At 40.6% G+C, this 22,217-nt stretch overlaps 1 non-coding gene and 1 pseudogene across 1 annotated transcript; both read right to left on the reverse strand.

The window, feature by feature from the left end:
* The window catches only part of LOC127192373 (vomeronasal type-2 receptor 116-like), a 31,211-nt pseudogene extending 27,467 nt beyond the window's left edge, over positions 1 to 3,744 (reverse strand).
* An 8,766-nt stretch (positions 3,745 to 12,510) lies between these two features.
* On the reverse strand, positions 12,511 to 12,613 carry LOC127192567 (U6 spliceosomal RNA). The gene has a single exon (XR_007831033.1). It is a non-coding gene; the product is annotated as a U6 spliceosomal RNA (small nuclear RNA).
* Between the last annotated feature and the right edge of the window lie 9,604 nt (positions 12,614 to 22,217).

Below are 22,217 nucleotides of genomic sequence, written 5' to 3' on the forward strand. Positions count from 1 at the left end.
GGGGAGACCTGGTGGCACTCAGACGAAGGACAGCAGGTAGCCAAGAAGAGACTTGATAACCCTATGGAGATATACAGGGGGAGTAATCCCCCCCAGGAACAGGCATAGGGGAGGGGGAAATAATGGAGAAAATGGGGGGGAGGAATGGGGAGGACACAAGGGATGGGATAAACATTGAGATGTAACAAGAATAAATTAATAAAAAAAAGAAAAAAGAAATATGATATTTATCACCTTGACAAGTTTATGCATAGAAGCACAGCCTTGCAGACAAAATAAATAATGTACTCACTATTATGTATTTCATGATAAAACAGAAGATTGGCTCCAACACTCCAAACACAAGCAATGATTATGAGATGCTAACTTTATAGGCAAGATTTCATCGCTTTTAGATTCATGTTTTCAGAACAACATGTATCAGAAACATGTACAACTCAGAGATGATAACTAAAGCACTTTAAAATTCCACACAACTGTATTTGTTTCCTTTTCATTCTTTTCATACAAAGATTGGTTAAATAGATTAGTTAAATATTCATCTTGATTAATATATTTAAATTATCTGTATTCTCAAACATATGCAATATCTTTTATAATGAAAGAATTTTTTTTTCATTTTCCTCCTATCTCCCCACCTATCCAAATACATGTCCCCTCTCTCTCTCTCTCTCTCTCTCTCTCTCCTCTGCTCTCGCCTCTCTCTCTCTCTCGCTCTCCGCTCCTCCTGTGTGTGTGTGTGTGTGTGTGTGTGTGTGTCTGGGGGTGTGTCTGGGGGTGTGTGTTGGTGTGTGAGTGTGTCTGTCTGTCTCTCTGTCTTTAGAATATTAACAGGCATGTTACACACCACTAATCTCAGCACTCAGGAAGCACAGGCAAGTGGATCTCTGAATTCTATGCGAGCCTTGCATACATACAGAATTTCATGAGGGCCAGGGCTACACAGGGAAACAAACACACAAAGAGTAAACCATCTAGCTGAGAATAGCAGTGCATGCCTTAAATCCAGCACTTAGCAGGCAAAGGCAGGCAGATCTCTGAATTCTAGGCCACCTTGTTTAAGTAGTAAGTTCCAGGATTTATGGGGCTATTAAAAGTTAATGAGAGCCTGTCTCAAAAAAAAAAAAAAATACAAGTAAAAACAGTGATATAGCACATGAAACACACACATATAAATAAATAAAAAGTATAAAACAACAGGTGCTCAAAATAATCTTAGTGGTTATTTGAAAAATTCTTATGATAATGATAGGAACAGACATGCAGACAAATCAGTAAGAACAATAAGAAATCTGAGAAATTTCTTGTATTATTTTTGAATATCTACTGCATCTGAAAAACTGAACACAATGGGGGATTGAAGCAGATGCTGAGATTCACAGCCAAATCTGAGGTGGAGCACAGGGAGTCTTACAGAAGAGTTTGGGGTAGAAGGACCTAGAGGCAATAGAAGCTCCACAAGGAGACCAGTGTGGTGTTGCTGCACAGACAGATGCACCAACCAAGGACCATGCACAGTGAGGACCTAGACCCTCTGCTCAGATGCAGTAGATGGGCAGGACAGTCGCCTTCTGGGTCCCATAACACGGGGAGTAGGGACTACCTCTGACATGGACTCTTCTGCCCATTCCTTGATCACTTGCCCCTAGTGGGGCAGCCTTTCCAGTCCACATAGGAAGAGGCTGCCACTCCAGAGGAAACTTGATACACTGAGGTCAGAAGATATGGGAGGAGGTCTCCACTTTCTGAAGACCAATGGGTGGTTGAGAAGAGGGAGGGGTGAAACTGGGAGGCAATGAGGGAGAGGCTACAAGTTAAAGGTAAAGTGAACAAATTAAAAAATAATAAAAATTTTGAAATAAAATAAATTTTTTAAAAGCTAAGTTTTACAGGATACTATCTTTTCATTATCATGGCTTATGTAGTGAAAAGTGTAGTCTTTTTGCATATGGGCTTGTTGTTTCATGATATATAAAAAACACATACAGATGTACATTGGTTCCTGAGCTGCTGAATGTAGAGAGCAGTAGAGTAACAAGTCACATTAGTTTGGGTGAAGTAAAATGGGCTCAATCCAGCATCCAATGTACCCAGTCTCCAAGACATAGAAACAAATCTGTGATTTTAGTTGAGATAATACGTGATCCTTAAGAAATCAGCTATACCTTGAATTACTCAATCAAGATATGAATTATTAAATCTAGTTATGAAATCTTGCATCAGTGATATTGTAGTTTCAAACTATGTGTGTCACCACCTCAAATATCTGATGATGATTTACCTCTTAATGTATTTATTCTTCCACTGTCCTTGAATTTTTTACTTACTACATACTAAGCTTTTTATAAATACATAATAATGTCACATTGAACAAAATTCACCTTGGTAACTATATATCATTTTGTGAATTTCTTCCTATTGTCTTCCTATAGATTTTTCTCATGTGTTCAGATATGTGCAAGCTCTATTGTTCTATTCACAGTGCTGTTGAATACTTCTTTAGAGATTTGGGATGTCTGTGTGTGCTAAGAACATTTTATTTCCTCTATAAAAGGACACACTTGCATATTTGTAATTAATTTGTCTAAGTAAATCAAACTTTTCTGATTTAATTCCTAAATTTTGGGCTTTTCAGAAATGCTAACAAGCAGTCTTAAGTGGCCATCCTCACACAACATGTATGTTGGTGAGCACACAACATGTATGTTGGTGAGCACACAACATGTATGTTGGTGAGCACATCCATATATATGACGAAAATCGCTTAAAACGTGTATAGCAAACAGTGAAACATTGAAAATTTAAGATTTTAAAATATTAGCAAAGACACATTAAGATGCAAAAAAATGAGATAGACAAAAACACTGTAGATCAAAGAGTGTTCCCAAATGTAAAGATGACAATCCTATTGTGAAATCCAATGCATGTAACACAGTCAGGATTTGTCACTCTAAGAACATTCCGGGCACTCAGGAGTCTCTGCATTCAAACATCATTTCTTCTCACAGGAAACATCTCCACTTAAAGAGAGCCCAGATATACATGGTGATGCTCAGATTGAATTATCCATAACATGAAATCACATCAATAAAAATATTCAGATCATCTGCCATTGCAAACATGACAATGGAAGATCATGAAGTCCCAATATAATTTGATGAAATCAAAGTGAATAACACCAAAATTATGACTTTTTCTTTGAAATATGAAAAGAAGTCAAAATTTACATGAAGAAATTTGAGAATGGCAGAGTGAGTTTGAGAATCAAACGCATAAAAAAAATCACAAGCATGTTTTAATCCATTTAATACTTTTTTTTTTTTTTTTTTGGCTTTTCGAGACAGGGTTTCTCTGTGTAGCCTTGGCCATCCTGGACTCACTTTGTAGACCAGGCTGGCCTCGAACTCACAGCGATCCACCTGCCTCTGCCTCCCGAGTGCTGGGATTAAAGGTGTGCGCCACCACGCCCGGCTAATCCATTTAATACTTTAAGTCACAAAAATTTGGAACTCTTATAATTAATAATTGTACTTACTGTATGTGAAGGTCCTGGTAATAGTGTGCAATTGTTTTATCAGGATTTCTGTTGCCTGTGTAGTAAATATGAAGAGAAAAAAATGCACCAATGGTCACATCTCCTCCATGGTAAAAACTTTCATTAATTATTGCATAGCACTCATTGTCACTAAAGGCACGCACAAAATTGAGACTATGCAGGATCCCAATGATAAAAACCCAGAACATCGTATTTACACATGTACATGCCCAGCCAGAAGCCTGGTAGAAACAGATCTAACGAAGTCCAGGAGGTATATATTCAGCTCAAGTGTTTGTGAACATTTGTGCCTCTCACTTTGTTAATGAGTGCAGCTGTGACACTAATTACCCCAAGTTCTTCCTGACACCACATCCAGTGCCACTGAGAGTTCTGAAACTCTTCCCCCTTGGGCTATGCATCTGAGGCCCTGTGCTCTGCTTAAAAACAAGTTGGAAAATATGTTTTGTATCTTCTCTAGCCACACGGACGGACCATGATTTCGGCCAAGAAGATAGACAACAACAGCTCAGGGTTCAACTTCTTGACTGGGCTGTTTTGGCCAAGATTGAAGCAAGAAACTTTTCATATGACAACAGGTTGGTTGCTGAAAACATGCTATCAGAGTTCGCTGTGGTGAGTGAATTCATGGAAGGCCTGTAAATATCCATGCCATGCACACACAGGCAAAATAAGTAACCCATGATTTTCTAAACCAATGAAACTAATGTAGTCTACTTTTAAACTATTCTTAGAATATTCAAAATACTCAAAATAGTCTCAGAATATTTCTCTGTGATATGTTTGTATCTGCAGAACAATAAGATGTCTTTGCCCAAAACAAACTCTTCATTTCTGGCTTTGGAAGAGCCAGTGTCTTCCTGCATTCCTCACTTCCAAGTTACCTACTAATGTAAGTGCAAAGCTGAAGTCCCTGTTTACATTCTGAGCTTTGAACTTCTGCACTTTTACTCTTTCTTTTTCATCCTGGCTTAACCATTGAGTAAATGTGTCATTGTCATTCACCCCTAAATGTAGACCAGTGTGTACACCCACTGCTTACCCTGCTCTGAAAACATTAATGTGTGAGAGATAATCCTCAGTTCTATAAAGTATAATACTTTAAAGGAATCAGACTGCATCATTTCACCTATATACTGAGGGAAACTATTTTGTCCAGAGCTCTATTTACCAGCCACCAAGAGTTTAGGGAAACTGATATAGTGTGTATTATGATATGGTAATGAAAGTTTTATCCAAAACACACACAAAATACATTTACACTTCTAAGAAAAGATGAGTAAGTAGAGTAAACAAAAAACCAAATCATCCAACAATACAAAGCACAACAATAAAAAAGTTAACTCTCGCTTGTTGGGAGTTTCTCTTTTTTAGATTAACAATATGCAATGAGCACAAAATAGGCAGAACTTGTCTATTATAAGACTGTAGGCATTGAAGAGGCACAGGGAAATCTGCTGTATAGTAAATCACAGATCAGTACAGTCCTAAGAAATAGAGAAAAACCTGTGTTGCAGTCCATTCAAACAAGCTTCTCCCTTAGACAAAGAGAACTAAATCTGCAGAATAGAAAATTCATTGACAATTTCTTCAACAACTTTCTCTGATGCAGGATAACCATGAGACTTAAACACATGGATTTGAGTGTATCCTGCTAACAATAGTAGGCATTTTTTAATTCTTTTTTTTTCTTGTCATTTTCTTAAAAAAATCATTCCTACATGTCTGTAGTAAGTCTGAAATTGAAACCTCTTCATTGTTGAGACAGACATCATAGTCCAAGGACAATATAATATACATCAAAGTACATTCTTACAAGTATCTAAGGGAAAACACTGAAGGAAAGTTGAGAGATATTAGTGACCAGTGGTTGTTAGTTCCTTTTATTGTGGAGTTGGTGCTGATAGGGTGACTGTGTTTGTTTTCTTTGGGTTTTGCTATTGTAAAATTATCTATATATTGTGTTTTCTATATCTATATACTGTTTTATCTATATTCTTGATTTCTTGGATGTTTTGTGTCACAATTTTTTCTGTTTTATTATTTTCTTCACTTGTATCTTCAGCATCTTAAATTCTCTCCTCCATCGCTTGTATTCTGTTGTTGATAGTTACCTCTATGATTCTATATCTTGTCTCCAAGTTTTCCATTTCCATGGTTATCTTGGTTTGTGTTTTCTTAATAATTCTAATTCTGGTTCGAAGATGGCAGCACCAAAGATACGTGGTGTCTGACCTGCAGAGAGGAGACTGGGCATGCTACTGGGAGCCACGGACCATGAGATCTGGGGAAAAGTGGGTGAAAGAGGTTTGCAAGTCTGGCTTTTGGTCATCCAGTGACCCAAGGAGGATGGGAGCCCAGTCCCCAGAGTCTGGACTGGAGACCACCTGCGAGCTACAAGCTATGACCTTGCTCTGCAGCACAAACTCAGTATATGGGACTGAACTCCTGGAAGTGAGGCATCAAAGCTCTTGGCCTAGGGAAATCTCAGAGAAATATGTGGATCTGTCCTCAGACACCCCCTCCAACCCACACCAGTCCACAGAAATCCCAGGTGCCACACGGAGGCCCAGATGGCTGTATACACTTTGTCTAGCCACAGTGGCATGGTCTGAGTGGGGCAGTTTGAGTGGGGCTGGGCAGGAGCCGAGCTGTCACCCTCAGAGGACTGTCTTGGCACAACTGGTCACAACAGACCCAGTCTAGCCAGGCTCCACTGCCTGGCAGGGTCTTTCATGCTCTTGGGAAAGGCTAGGCAGGCCTGACAGGAAAGGGCAGGAAGCTATTCAGCTGGCCCAACACAATGGGATGGAACCCCCTCCTGTGCATGGTCTGAATGAAACTTGCAGGAGCCTAGCTACTGGCAGGAGCCACAGCAGACTGACACAACTGGTCAGAACAGACCCAGCCTAGCCGTAGCCAGGCTCCACAACCTGGTAGGGTCTCCCACGCTCTTAAAAGAGAATGGACAGGCCTGATAGGAAATGGCAACAAACTATTCAGCTGGCCCAATGTAGTGAGAAAGAAGCAGCACAGGTGGTCAGAAAGATCTGGGCAGAAACTTAGCTACCAGCCCCAGAAGAACATCCCTGCACAACTGGCCAGAATGGACCCAGCCTATCCCCAGGGCCCAATGGCAGAGTATTCAAAGCCCAGCCAAAGACAGGATAACTGGCTCTACATATACTATCTCAAACTGATCCTGAAGCTGCACAGCATCAGCACCTACCTCTGCTGACCCAGTAGGGAGCCCAGGGTGTGGAGCAAAGTCCCCAGGAGGCAAAACCAGGTCACCTACCTGTCCCAGGGAAGAGTTCCCTGATCCCCACAGGCAAAGGTCCTCAATATATACTCACTCACCAACAAACTGCTCTCAACAACCAGTGAAGGATACCAGAAGCTACCTCCCATGAAAATGACCTCAAATCCTTAGTAATGAAGATTATAATGGAGGAAATGAATAAAATCCATAATCAAATGCAATAAGATGCAGCAAAACAGGTTGAAGATATAAAAGAGGCCTATAGAGGCACTGGAAGAAATTCAGGAAAAGACAATCAGATGAAGGAAATCGATAAAACAGTTCAAGATCTGAAGGCCTATATAGAGGCACTGGAAGAAACTCAGAAAACTCGGGATTGTTTGTATAAACAATCAGATGAAGGAAATGAATAAAACAGTTCAAGATCTAAAGATGAAAATGGAAACAATGATAAAGGCACAGACAGAAAAAAAGTGGGAATAAGAGAGCTTAGAGAAGAAATCAAACATCACAGAGGCGGCCTTCTCTAATAGAATCCAAGAGATGGAAGAACAAATCTTGGGACTAGAAGATATAATCCTAGATCTTGAAGCAACTATAAAAGAAAATGCTAAATCTGAAAAATTGCTGACACAAAACATCCAAGAAATCAAGGACACCATGAAAAGACAAAACCTGAGGAAAATAGGCATTGAGGAAAGATAATACGCCTGGCTCCAAGGCCCAGAAAATATTTTCAACAAAATCATAGGAGAAAATTGCTCCAATTTAAAGGAGATGGTTATAAACATACAAGAGGCCTACAGAACACCAAATGTACAGACCAGAAAAGAACACCTTCCCACCACATAATAATCAAAACACAAGACATACAGAACAAAGAAAAATATTAAAAGTGGCAAGGGAAAGGGGATAAGTAACATAAGGGCAAACTATCAGAATTATACCTGACTTCTCAGAAGAGACCATAAAAGCCAGAAGGGCCTGGACAGAGATCCTGCAAACCCTAAAAGACCACAGATCCCAGGACAGAATACATACCCAGCGAAACTATCAATAACCATTGATGGAAAAAACAAGATATTCTATGACAAAAACAAATCCAAACAGTACCTATCCACAAATCTAGTCTTACAGAAGTTACTAGGAGGAAAGCTCCACCCCAAAGGGACAAGCTACAACCAAAACTACATGGCAAACATATAACTACACCATTGTAAAAAACATAAACACACAAACCCTCTACTGAAACCAACATCAAAATCAAGGAGCATAACAGTCACTGGTCATTAATATCTCTCAATATAAATGGTCTCAGTTCTCCAATAAAAAGACACAGACAAACTGAGTGGGTGTATAAACAAGATCCAACATTCTTCTGAATTCAAGAAACACATGTCACCCACAACGATAGACATTACCTCAGGGTAAAAGGCTAGAAAAAGGTATTTCAAGCATCGGACACAAGAAGAAAGCTGATGTAGCCATTTTAATATCCAATAAAATAGACTTTCAACCAAAATTAATCAAAAGAGATGAGGAAGGACACTTCATACTCATTAAAGGTAAAGTCAAGCAAGATGAGATCACAATTCTGAACATCCATGCTCCCAATATAATGTCAACCACATTTGTAAAAGAACTATTAACAAAGCTTAAACCACATATTGATACCCACACACTAATAGTGGGATACCTCAACACCTCACTTTCACCAAAGGATAGGTCATCAAAACAGAAACTAAACTGAGAAATAATGACAATAACCAATGTCATGAATCAAATGAATCTAACAGATAGCTACACAACTTTTCATCCAACACAAAGGATTATACCTTCTTCTCACACCCCACAGAACCTTCGCCAAAACTGATCATATAGTAGGTCACAAAACAAGCCTCAACAGATAAAAGAAGATTGAAATAATACCTTGTATCCTATTAGATTACCATGGTCTAAAGCTGGACTTCAACAACATCAGAAATATAAAAAAGCCTACACACACATGGAAACTAAACAACTCTCTACTTAATGATACCAGGGCCAGGGAAGAAATAAAGAAAAAAATTAACAACTTCCTGAAATTCAATGAAAAAGAACAAACAACATACCCAAATTTGTGGGACACATTGAAACTGGTGCTAAGAGGAAAATTCATAGTATTAAGTGCCTTTATAAAGAAATTGGAAACATCCCATATAAGCAACTTAACAACACATCTGAAAGCCCTAGAAAAAAATAAGCAGAAACACCCAAGAGGACTAGACGTTTGGAAATAATCAAACTCAGGGCTGAAATCAGTAAATTAGAAACAAAGAGAACCATTCAAAGAATCAACAAAACCAAAAGCTGGTTCTTTCAAAAAATCAACAAATAGACAAACCATTACCAAACTAACTAAAAGGCAGAGAGACACTATCCAAATCAACAAAATCAGAAATTAAGAGGGAGACATAACAACAAACACTGAAGAAATACAAAGAATCATAAGATCATGCTTCAAAGGAATATGTGCCACAAAATTTGAAAATGTAAGGGAAAGGGACAATTTTCTTGATCGATTCCACTTGCCAAAATTCTACAACTGATAAACACCTTCAGCAAAATGGTGGAATAAAAATTAACTCAAATAAGTCAGTAGCCTTCTTATATACAGATAACAATCATACAGAGGAAGAAATTAGGGGAACTACACCCTTCACAATAGCCAGAAGCAATATAAAATATCTAGGAGTAACTCTAACCAATCAGTGAAAGACTTGTTTGAAAAAACTTCAAATCTCTGAAGAAGGATATTGAAGATGACACAGAGAATGAAAAGATCTCCCTTGTTCATGGATAGGGAGAATTAACATAGTAAAAATGGCCATCTTACTAAAAGCAATTTACAGATTGAATGAAATCTCTATCAAAATACCTACACAATTCTTTAAAGACATTGAAAGATCAATTCTCAACTTCATATGGAAAAACAGAAAAGCCAGAATAGACAAAACAATCATCTGCAATAAAAGATCCTCTGGAGGAATCTCCATACCGGTTTTCAAGCTGTACAGTAGAGAAATGGTAATTAAAACAGCATGGACTGGCATATCAATAGGGTGGTTGATAAATGGAATCGAATTGAAGACCCAGACATAAATACACACACATATGGACACTTGATTTTTGACAAAGAAGTCAAACCTATTCAATGGAAAAAGGATATCACCTTCAACAAATGGTGCTGGTCCAACTGGATGTCTACATGTAGAAATATGCAAGTAGACCCACATTTATCATCATGCATGAAACTCAAGTCCAAGTGGATTAAAGACCTCAACATAAAACCAGAGACACTCAATATGTTAGAAGAAATATTAGGGAAGATCCTGGGACTCATTGGCACATAAAGAACTTCCTGAACAGAACTGCAACAGCCCAGGCCTTAAGGTCAACAATTAATAAATGGGACTTCATGAGGCTGAGAAGCTTCTGTAAGGCAGGAGACACTGTCAACAGAACAAAGCGACACCCTATAGACTGGGAAAAGATCTTCACCAACCCTACATCTGACAAAGGTCTAATATCCAAACTATATAAAGAGCTCAAGAAATTAAACACCACCTAACCAAATAACCCAATTAAGAAATGGGGCTCAGAATTAAACACAGAATTCTCAACAGAGGAATATCAAATGGCTGAGAAACACTTAAAGAAATGCTCAATGTCCTTAATCGTAAAAGAAATGCAAATCAAAACAACTCTGAGATTCCACCTTACACCCATCAGAATGGCTAAGATCAAAAACTCAAGTGACATCATATACTGGTGACGTTGTGGAGAAAGGGGAACACTCCTTCATTGCTGATAGAAGTGCTAACTTGTATAACCATTTTGGAAATCTATCTGGTGCTTTCTCAGAAAACTGGAATAGGGCTTCCTCAAGACGCAGCTATTCCACTCCTTGGAATATACCCAGAAGATGCTCCACCACACAAGAAGGACATGTTCATAGTAGCCTTATTCTTAATAGCCAGAACCTGGAAACAACCTAAATTCCCTCAGTTGAAGAATAGATAAAGAAACTGTGGTATATTTACACTATGAAATACTACTCAGCTATTAAAAACAAGGAAATCCTGAAGTTTGCGGGGCAAATGGATGGAACGAGAAATCACCATACTGAGTGAGTTAACCCAGACTCAGAAAGACTCACATGGTACATATTCACTTATAATCAAACACTAGCCCAAAAGGGATGCCCCATGAAAGTCTCCACTTACCAGGAGATTGGGATAGATGAGGGGACCTCCTATTGGGACTCTATGTGAGAGAATTACAGGAGAATAGGGAAATAGAAGGATCCAGAGGGTCCTAGAAACCTACAAGAAGAACATCATGAGGGGTGAATCTGGACACAGGGGGGTCTGCTCAAACTACTGCACCAACCAAGGACAATACATGCAGTAAACACTGAACCCCTAATCAGATCTAGCCAAGGGACAGGACATTCTCTCAAGTTGTGTGGAGAGTGGAGACTAACTCTGACATGAACTCTGGTTCCCCATATTTGACCACTCCCTGTTGTGAGGAGACCTGGTGGCATGCAGAGAAAGGATAAGCAGGCTGCCAGGATCAAACTTGATAGGCTGTGACCATAGGGTTGTGAGGAGGTCCCCTTCTGTCACAGTCCCACAGGGGAGGGGAATAGGGTGAAAAGGGGAGGGAGGGAGGAATGAGAGGAGACAAGTAAAGGGATAACAATTGAGATGTAATCTGAATAAATTAATAATAAAAATTTAAAAATAAAAAATTCTAATTCCATTTTCATGTCTTGAACAGTTTTAATCATTTCCTTTGCCTAGTTGATTGTGGTTTCCTGTTTTTCCTCAATGGCCTCTATTCCTTTTTTTGTATTTTCCTGTACTCATTGGAAGGATCTATTCATTTCCTCTTTATATTTCTCAACTAACTGCACAATCATAGCTTTAAGGTCATTTTCCTGAGATTCAGCTGCATTGTTTTGGGGGGTTTCTGGTGAAGCCATGCTGACCTGGTTTTTGTTGATTGTGTTCTTACCCCCTTCCTTTAGCCATCTGCTGGGGGAGGCTTGTGTTTCTTAAGCTGACAGGTGAGGGGGTGAGCCCCTCTGGAACGTGGCTGCTTGGATTACAGGCCTAACAGACACTATCCTGGAACTTATTCCTCTGAGCTCTGGCACCTGGGATCTGGGATTCAACAGAGTTCCGCTGAATACTTCATCTCCTCAGGGGGATCATCAGCAAAGTAAAATAGTAGCTTGGAGGCCATAACACTATATCTGGGATCCAGGTGCTGTTCTTAAGGGTCCCTTTTGTGAAGAGACCAGGGCATGACTGCAAACTCCCAATTTGTCCCCTTCTGCCTGAGAAGCACCAAATTCAGTATTTTAGACCCAGCATCCCATTCACTCATCAGTTTCATTACATCAGACCCTCTGCTCCCCACCCCAAGTGGTGCCTGCACTCAAGTACTGGAAGAGAGAAGGTTGCTAGCAGTACCTGATTCCGGAGTCCAGGCTCTGATGTCTGGCTGCAGGAGGGGATATGCACAAGAGAGGGAGAGGCTGGTTCTGATCCTCCCTAACTCCTAGGATGTACTGTCAGAATAAGAATCCCCCAAGTCAATGTTTTGCATCCAGCAGCTAGTTCAATCACCACTTTCAATACGCAAAAATATAGAACACTTCACGAATTTGTCATCCTTGCACAGGGCCCATGCTAATCTTCTCTGTATCATTCCAATTTTAGTATATGTGCTGCTGATATGAGCACAGAAACAAATTTCAAAAATATTGCCCACTTTTGGTGCCTTATTGCTCTGGCTAGAACTTCAAGAACTATATTGAAGATCATCTTCATGGCCCGTTTATTCAGACTGTATATTAGAACTTGGTGTAGTCATCAATTGCTGTACAAATGCTATTATTAACTTTTTCTGTCTCTGAGTATCTTTGCAGGAGATAGTTTATCACAGAAAATGAAAATAATGCCTCCATTCATTCTCAGCCCATACTGAGGCAGAACTAAGGGTGAACGTACCCTTGACTATTGCGAGTTCCTTAAGGCAATGCATGTGTCTTCTGGAAACATGCAATTTGCAGTCCTCATCTTATAGTCACTGCCTTCACTTCCATTATATTCCTTTAATATTGGAGTGGGTGGTTTAAAAGGTCTTGTTTATGGATGGGGATTAGAGCATAACCATTTTTCAGGATTTTTCCACAGTTGTATTTCTTGGATTCATCACAGATCAATATGAGGAATGGCTTCTTTGAATAAGAATGAGCGTGTTACTTCTCTGTGTGCATAAAGATGTATTTTGATGGTTACTTGACAATAAGTAAATTCAGAAAATATCTTGAGAAGAAATTTATTAGAGTTCCATGATGACTAAAGAAAAAGAAAACAAAATAGTAAAAGAGAGATTTGGGGGCTGGAGAGATGGATCAGTGGTTAAGAGCATTGCCTGATCTTCCAAAGGACCTGGGTTCAATGCCCATATGGCAGCTCCCATGTGTCTGTAACTCCAAGATCTGACACCCCACACCAATGTACATATATTAAAATTAAATAAAATATTTAAAAAATAAAAAATAAATAAAAGGGAGATTTGATTTCCTGACAATAGACTTCATAAATGCTTAGCTTAAAATATAAAACGGGAAATCTATTGATGGCATGATGATTTTCAGAAAAACACAGTTTAATGTAATAAAAAAATGACACTAGCAGATCGAAGATGGTGTTGCTGATCATGCTCTGTATCTAAACAGCAGGACAGCAGTGATTGAAAAACAACCAACAGACCATACTGTGGACCACAAAATGCTACTTTTGTGTTTCCTAGGTGAGAGGAGAGCCCACAGTGAGGGAAAACATTTGGGTCCAACCTCAGGTCACTGAACTAGTCTCAGGAAAGGTTTCCAGACTACGACCATCACACGGTCTCTGCTTCTGGTACCCTGCCTACTCTCACCTTCCCATGGATACCTTCCAGGTACAGGGTCTTGCAGCTCCAACCTTGGGCCTCCTGATGCTCAAGACTCATGTAAACAGCCCCAGCCACTGCTCCAAAGCTCAAAATGTAAGGAGATCAGTCAGACCTCTGAGCTCACAGGTTTACCAAAATAGGTGTACCCAGAGAGCACAGTGTCTGAGAACAATGTCTGGGCAGTCTGAGCTCATTAATCATGGAGCAAGTAAGCCAGTAGGAGGACCTATGACCCCCGGACTTCCCCTAGTGAGAGGATGGTGCCCAGGCTCCTGATGATTCCAGTCAGTCCTCAAGACCATATGTCTGAGGTGAGCCACAGGAAATTCCCTGAGAAGCACCCATCAGTCTTAGACCATAACCACCAATACATGGAGAGATCCTCCAAGAATTTTTAGCTTCCTATCCATGGCTATCCCAGCACACCTGAGGGGGCACAAGGAGCTACCAGCCAATGCCAGAGACAACTGGAAAGCTAAAGGCTAGCATAGAAAACACAATCAGCAAAAGCCAGAGCAACATGGCATCTCCAGAACCTTATTATCCAATGACAAGTAGCTCTGCATCCCCTAATACAAATGAAACACAAGAAAATGACCTGAAATCTGTGCCTATGAAGATGATAACAGAGCAAATGAATAAAATCCTTAAAGAAAAACAGGCAGATATACCCAAACAGATTGAAAGTTTTAGAGAACAAATGAATAAATCACTCAAAGAAACACATGAAAATACAAACAAATAGGTGGAGGGGTTGAACATATCATTTAAAGAAATGTAGGAAAAAAAAACAGGTGAAGGATGGCACAACATACCCAAACCTAGGGGACACAATGAAAGCAATGCTAAGAGGAAAATTCATAGCACTATGTGCCTTCATATGGAAATTTGATCATAAAAGCAACTTACTGACACACCTGAAATCCCTAGAAAAAAAAAAAAGGCAAGACATACCCAAGAGGAGTAGATGGCTGGAAATAATCAAACTCAACTCAAGGCTGAAATCATTAAATTAGAAACAACGAGAATAATTCAAAGAATCAACAAAACCAAGAGCTGGATCTTTGAGAAAATCAACAAGATAGGCAAACCCTTAGCCAAACCAAATAAACAGAAGAGACTAGAAATGAAAAGGTGGACATAACAACAGATATTGGGGAAATCTAAAGAATCACTGTGTCTTATTTCAAAACCCTGACTGCCACAAAACTTGAAAATATAAATTATATAGGCAATTTGCTTGATAGACTCCATGTACCAAATTTGAATCAAGAATTGTTAAATAAATTAAGTCATCTTACACCTCCTAAGGAAATAGAAGCAGTCATCAAAAGTCTCCAAACAAAAAACAAACAAACAAAAAAAAGTCCATGGCCACATGGTTTCAGAGCAGAATTCTAACAAACCTTTAAAGAAGTGCTAATACCAACATTCATCAAACTATTCCACAAAACGGAAACTGAAGGAACATTACCAAAATCATTCGATGAGGCTGTAGTCACCTTCATAACTAAACTACACAAAGACCCAACAAAGAAAGAGAATTTCAGACCAATTTCCCTTATGAACATTGATGCAAAAATACTCAATAAAATACTCCCAAACTGAATCCATATAAAAATATCATCCACAAAAACCAAGAAGGCTTCATCCCAGGCATGCAGGGGTGGTTCAATATACATTAATCCATCAATGCAATCCACCATATAAACAAGGTGAAAGAAAAAAAAACATGTTATCCTCTTCTTAGATGCCTAACAATTTGATAAAATCTAACAACTGTTCATTTTAAAAAGTCATAGGGATAGCAGGGATCCCAGGTACATATTTAAATATAGTAAAGGCAAGCCTATAGCAAACCTCAAACTCAACTGACAGAAACTTAAATCAATTACCCAGAAAAAAGGGACAAGACAAGGCTGCCCACTCTCTCTATATCTCTTCAAGATACTTGAAGTCCTAGCTAGAGCAATAAGACAGCTAACGGAGATCAAAGAGATACAAATTGAAAAGGAATAAAGTATCATTTTTTATGATAGTATACATAAGTGACCCCAGAAATTCTACCAAGGAACTCCTACAGCTGGTAATCACCTTCAGCAAACTGGCTGGATACAAAATTAACTGAAAAGTATCAGTAGCCCTCCAGTATATTAAATACAAATGGGCTGAGAAAGAAAGTAGGGAAACTGCATTCTTCACAATAGTCACAAACAAACCTCAAGACCCAGCTATACCACTCCTAGACATATACCCAAAAGATGCTACGCCAAACAAGGACATTCATCCATAGCAGCTTTATTCAAAATAGCCACAAACTGGAAACAACACAGATGTGCCTCAACCAAAGAATGGATAAAGAAACTGTGGTACATCTACACAATGTAATACTATTCAGCTATTAAAACCAAGGAAATAGGGCTGGAGAGATGCTTCCAGAGGTCTTGGTTCAATTCCCAGCAACCACATGGTAGCTCCCAACCATCTGTAATGAGATCTGGTGCCCTCTTCTGGAGTGCAAGCATGAGTACAGACAGAACACTGTATACATAATAAATAAACAAATCTTTAAAAAGAAACAAGGAAATAAAGAAAAAAGGAAATCATGAAATTCGCAGGCAAATGGATGGATATGAAAAATATCATCCTGAGTGAGGTAACCCAGACCCAGCAAGACACACATGGTATATACTCACTTAAAAGCAGATATCAGCTATACAGTACGGGTTACCTATACTGCAATCCACAGACCTAAAGAACCTAAGTAGCAATGAGGACCCCATTGTTGGATGCTTCATTCTCATTCAGAATGGCAAACAGAATAGACACTGGAAGCAATTGAAGAGAGGGAACAGGACAGGAGCCGACCACAGATGTCCTCTGAAAGACTCCACCTAGCATAAGGATTAAAGCAGATGCTGAGACTCACAGGAAACTTTGGGCAGCTCACAGGGAGTGTTATGGAAGAGTAGGGGGATAGAAGGACCCAGAGGAGCTTGACAAGAAGACAAACAGAGCCAACAAATGTGGGCCCAGGGGAGCCTGAAGAGATGGATGCACCAACCAAGAGCCATGCATGGAGAAGAACTAACCCCCCTGTTCATATGTAGGGGGTAGGCAGCTCAGTCTCCATTTGGGTCCTCTAGTGAGGGGAGCAGGGGCTGGCTCTGACATGAACTCTGCTGCCTGCTCTTTAACCACTTCCCCCTGGCAGGGTACCTTACCAGGCCATAGAGGATGAGACTTGAAAAGCTGGGGTCAGTTGGTAGGGGAGGATGGCTCCCTCTTTCTGAGGACTGTGGGAGGGGATAGGAAGAAGAGGGATAGAGGGTGGGACCGGGAGGAGACGAAGGAGGGGGACACGATTGGGACATAAGTAATGACAAAAGGATAAGCAATTAAAAAAAAAAAAAGAATTCCCGAAATTTATGGACAAATGGATTGAACTAGAAATTATCGTAATGAGTGAGTTAACCCAGAAGCATAAAGACTCAAATGGTATATACTCACTTATAAATAGACACTAGCCCAAGGGACATGTGCCATGAAAGTCTTCACCTACCAGGAAAGTGGGATAGATGTGAGGACATCCTATTGTGACTCTAGATAAGAGGAGTATAGGAGAATGGGGAAATAGAAGGATCCAGAGGGTCCTAGAAACCTACAAGTAGAACATTATGATGGGCAGATCTGGGCCCAGGGGTTCTCCACAAACTTTGGCACCAAACAAGGACAATACATGCAGTAAACTTTGAACCCCTACCCAGATCTAGCCAAGGGACAGGATATTCTCCACAGATGAGTGAAGAGTGGGGATTGACTTTCACATGAACTCTGGTGCCCCATATTTGATCACATACCCTTGATAGGGAGGCCTGGTGGCATTCAGGGGAAGGATAGCAGGCTACCAAGAAGAGACTTGATACCCTATGATCATATACAGGGGGAGGAGGTCCCCCTCAGTCACAGTCATAGGGGAGGGGAATAGAGTTAAAGTGGGAAGGAGGGAGGGAGGGAGGGAGGGAGGAATGGGAGGATACAAGGGATGGGATAACAATTGAGATGTAATATGAATGAATTAATAAATAAATTAAAAATAAATAAATAAATAAATCTTTTTTTAAGTGACAGGAGATGGGGCCAGCGCTGAATGCATTTCCAGAACTGGCCGCAAGGTGGCGCGGAGTGGGCGTTTATACACGCTCTGCAAGCAGGCCAAGCCGAGGAACCTGGATAGCCTGGTATATCAAAAGGCTTCAGACTTAAACACTGTGAACTGTTAGGATAGGTTATGAACACGACACATGTTAAATGGAATTGAAGGCTAAGGTCAGGATTGCAGGCAAGTGACAGCACTCAGAATCTGAAACTGGGAGATTACCGTTAATATATCAGGCAGTAGGGCAGGGTTATGAGTAAAGGAGGCACAACTCCCCAATGTCACCCTTAGCAGCCTGAGGAACTCCACTAGAGTTTTAGGAACCTCAGTTTAGGCCAAACCAGTGTCTGTGGTTTGCACAGTGGAAGAATTCATAACTAGCCTTTTAGGGAGTGAAACTGAGATTTTATCAAAGATACTTCAATAGTATTCACTCTTAATCCCAGCTCTCAGTCGATTTCTGTGAGTTCTAGGCCAGCCTGCTCTACATAGCAAGTTCCAGAACAGCCAGGGCTACATAGTGAGATGTTGTCTCACCAAAACTAGTAAGGTTGGAAGGAAAAGATGTGCTCAGAAAGCAAGATACACTGGAGGCCACAGTGTAGGCTCACACAGCTCACTGTTCCTACAATTGCCTGTGTAAAAGATCGTAGTGGAATTTGAAGTTACTGTCTTAGTAGTGGGTGGTTCTTTTTCTTTTTTCTTTCTTTCTTTCTTTTTTTTTTTTTTTTTACATGTATATAGGTGTTTTGCTTGCATGTATGTCTGCACGCCATTCGCATACTGTAGCCATCAGTCCAGAAGAGGTAGTCAGATCCCCTGGAACTGGAATTACAGATGGTTGTGAACCACGAGGGGGGTGCTGAGACTAGAACGTGGGTCCTCTGGGAAAGCAACAAGTGGGACTAAGCCATATCTCCAGCCCCGAGTGTGTGGTTCTTAAAGATCACACTTGATGATGTAGAAGTCTAATACAAGGTGATACTGGGAGCAGAAATATCTTTAACGGTTTTGGGTTGTGTGAGCTATAATTCCTAGAAAGAACCTGCGTCTACAGAAACTGATCAGGAGTGTGCAGAGATTGGAATGGTGCAGGTCCAGAGGCTAATCCTCTTATCTTGGGCAGTTCTAGCCCTCTGAAACAGGCATTCGAAGCCCACCTCTGTGGCAAAACCAACATCTTGTGACTAATAGGTAAAATCCTTCTAGAAGCTATTAACCTGCTGGGCATGGGAGCACTCACTTTTATTTCCACTTCTCAGGAGGAAGAGGCAAGTGGATCTGGGAGAGTCCAAGGGTAGCCTGATCTACATAGAGAGTACCAGGACAGCATAGGGAGACATTGTCTCAAAAAGGGAGCTATTAAAACATAGCAGACCACTAGCTGCCACCAACCTAGAAGCTAACGATGTCATTCGATAGCATCTTGAGCCTAAAACAACTTCCTCCATCTCACTGTACCTGCCTCTCTGATGTACTCACCAATGAATTTTAAACTTGCCTTGTTTTGTGACTTTTTCCTGTAAAACTATAAAACTCCATGAAACCATTTTCCACATTGGAAGATGGAATCTGGGGTAATCTAAGCCTGGGTTCCCCAGACCATAGTCACAATGTTACCAAAATAAACTCTTAATTCCCTTTTAAAATGAGAGCTGTGATTTTTTTTATTCTAAAGTTGTTTTTGGTTGGTTAGTTGATTGGTTGATTGGTTGGTTGCTTGCTTTCTAAGACAGCTTCTTACTGTGTAGTCCTGGGTAGCCCTGGGTAAAACTCACTTTATACACTAACCTGGCCTTGAACGCACAGAGATCCACCTGCCTCTGCCTTCAGAGTGCTGGGATTAATGGAGTTCATGTCTTGCCTTTACTGTGCAGTTTCACCTGAGACTTTTAAGGCAATTTCTTAGGAAAAGAACAAGGCTATATTGTGGGAAAGAGTGTAAGCTTTGTCACAGGTGAAAGCAGTCTTGGCCAGCTTTGCCCTTGGACACACCATGGATACTCCCTGAGATTAACCTTGAGATGGACTGGGTGGAGCCATCCAGGGCCTGGAATTCAGGAAGCGGGCCTGAGGACTCCACCTCGACTATTATTTTTAATCAACCCTCAATGGGAGAGGGAGACCACCCCTTGCACATGAGAGAGGAGCAGCAGGGTCAGACCGGGCTTGGGATCGAGAAGAGGTTCAGCGAACAGGCTGGACCAGCACACAGGCCAGAGACACCTAGGGACCAGTCCCGTGGAATGGACACCGAAAGGTTCACTCTTTTTTCCCTTTTGTGTAAGCTAGTTGGGTTGTTAAAAAAAAAAAATCAGAGCCAACACCATACACATTCAAGCCTTAAGCATAGGGCATTCACATGTTAGCAAAAGTATCTATGCTGCCGCCTGCTTAACCTGCTTAAATTCTACAGCCCCTCTGTTGAGACCTACTTTAGTTCATAGCACGAAAGTAGCTCCTCTGTTAACACTTGCTACTGTCTTTAGGATATCAGAAGCCATTTTTCCCCCAAGTCTCCACTTTGATTATTAGGTTTACAGTCCCTACCTGCCTAAGACCAGAATATAATTCAATAGTTCAATACTTGTGACTTAGAATAAAACAATACATGATAAATGCATGTCTTGCTTGAGTTACAGATGAATGTATGTTCTATTAGAGTTAAGACTGCAACATCCTACTATGTTCCCTTCTCCTGGAACAGTGGGGAACTGGAAAGTCCCCAAACATATATCCTAGTCACTCATCTTAAAATGCTTTGTCTAACTACCTAAACATAATACACTTGGATGATGTTTAGCTTATCAAAATGACATAATGCTTCCCCTACCCCTCGCTTCCTACACCTGGATACCTGGTGGTTACCTGGTTATGGTTTTTCATATTAGAAAGGTTGCAATAGAAACTGAACAGTATCACAGTTTGGGTTCCAAATCTAGGCTGTGTCCCTGACTGGTCAGTTTTGTTTAGTGTTCAATAAACTTCCATCAATTGGAGTCTGGTGTTCAAGTGGCCAATGTGCTGCTATTCCTAAGCCTATATCATCAATATATGAAAGGAACATTACTTCTGGTGGAAAGTCTCTACATCAAATGCTAATGCCAGAATTCTTGCTTGCCAGCTCTCTGAGGTTTCCATCAGACTCTTGGATAGGGGGCTCCTTTCCCTCTTCTGTCCTCCAAACTTCCTTGATTTTTGTCCTGATTCAAGTTCAGGGCAGGCAGACTAAGTTTCATAGTCAGTATAAGGCCAGTTTGGGATGCATAGCAAAATATGAAGATGTGTGTGACTCATGATATCAACACCTCAAAACAAGGGATGAAGCTATGCCTCCAGGTCCAAGCTTTCAGCCACAATCTCTCCAGACTCTCCTGCAATGTATATATTGAGAGTTTGCCTTGCTTGAGGCCTCTTAAGAAGGAAGACTGAGGGTAAAAGTACTGGGCTGTGTGCCTCAGGCTTCTGAGTCACCCTCAAGGCTTGCACTCTTGGTGGGGTCAGAGTCTTTGAAACATCATGATGTGTCCTTAATTTGAAACAGGTGTGTGGTACCTCATAGGGAGGTAAGCTCCATATGACAGTATTAGATGCTAAAGGGATTCAGATTCGCAATGATTAGCAATGCTGAGTCAGAACCTAGGAAACAACAGTACTTAACAGAGAATAGTTTGTGTGCACACATGTGTGAACGTGTACATGGTCAAAGGAGACCAAGTGTCCTGTCCTATCACACATCAACATGTCCCCTTGAGGATCTCTCTTGCAGAGCCTGTTGCTAGGCTGGTAACCAACAAGGCAGAGAGATTCCCTGTCTCTGTCCTGACAGTGCTGAGGTTATAGCATGACCACTCTCTTAGTCACAGTTCTATTGCTGTAAAGAGACACCATGACCAAGGCAACTTAGAGGGAAAAAAAGGACTTAATCAGGGGCTTGCTTACAGTTTCAGAGGGTGAGTCTATGATCACTATAGTGGGGAAGTGATGTCAGGAAGGCAGGCATGCTGCTAGAGCAGTAGCTGAGCCATCACATCTTACCTGCAAGTTTCAGTAAGACTGGATTTGGCATGTGACCCGGCCTGCGGGGTCTTCAATGGGTACCTGTGGAGGGGGCAAACAAGTAGGGGTTCAGGAGACACAAAGAAATGAGGGCAAGTCTGGATTCTGATCAAGCCCCGTTTATTGACAATTTTCACAGAGTTTTTATAGGCACGAGGACATGGGTA

Source organism: Acomys russatus, chromosome 7 (assembly GCF_903995435.1).
Source record: "Acomys russatus chromosome 7, mAcoRus1.1, whole genome shotgun sequence".
NCBI lineage: Eukaryota > Metazoa > Chordata > Mammalia > Rodentia > Muridae > Acomys > Acomys russatus.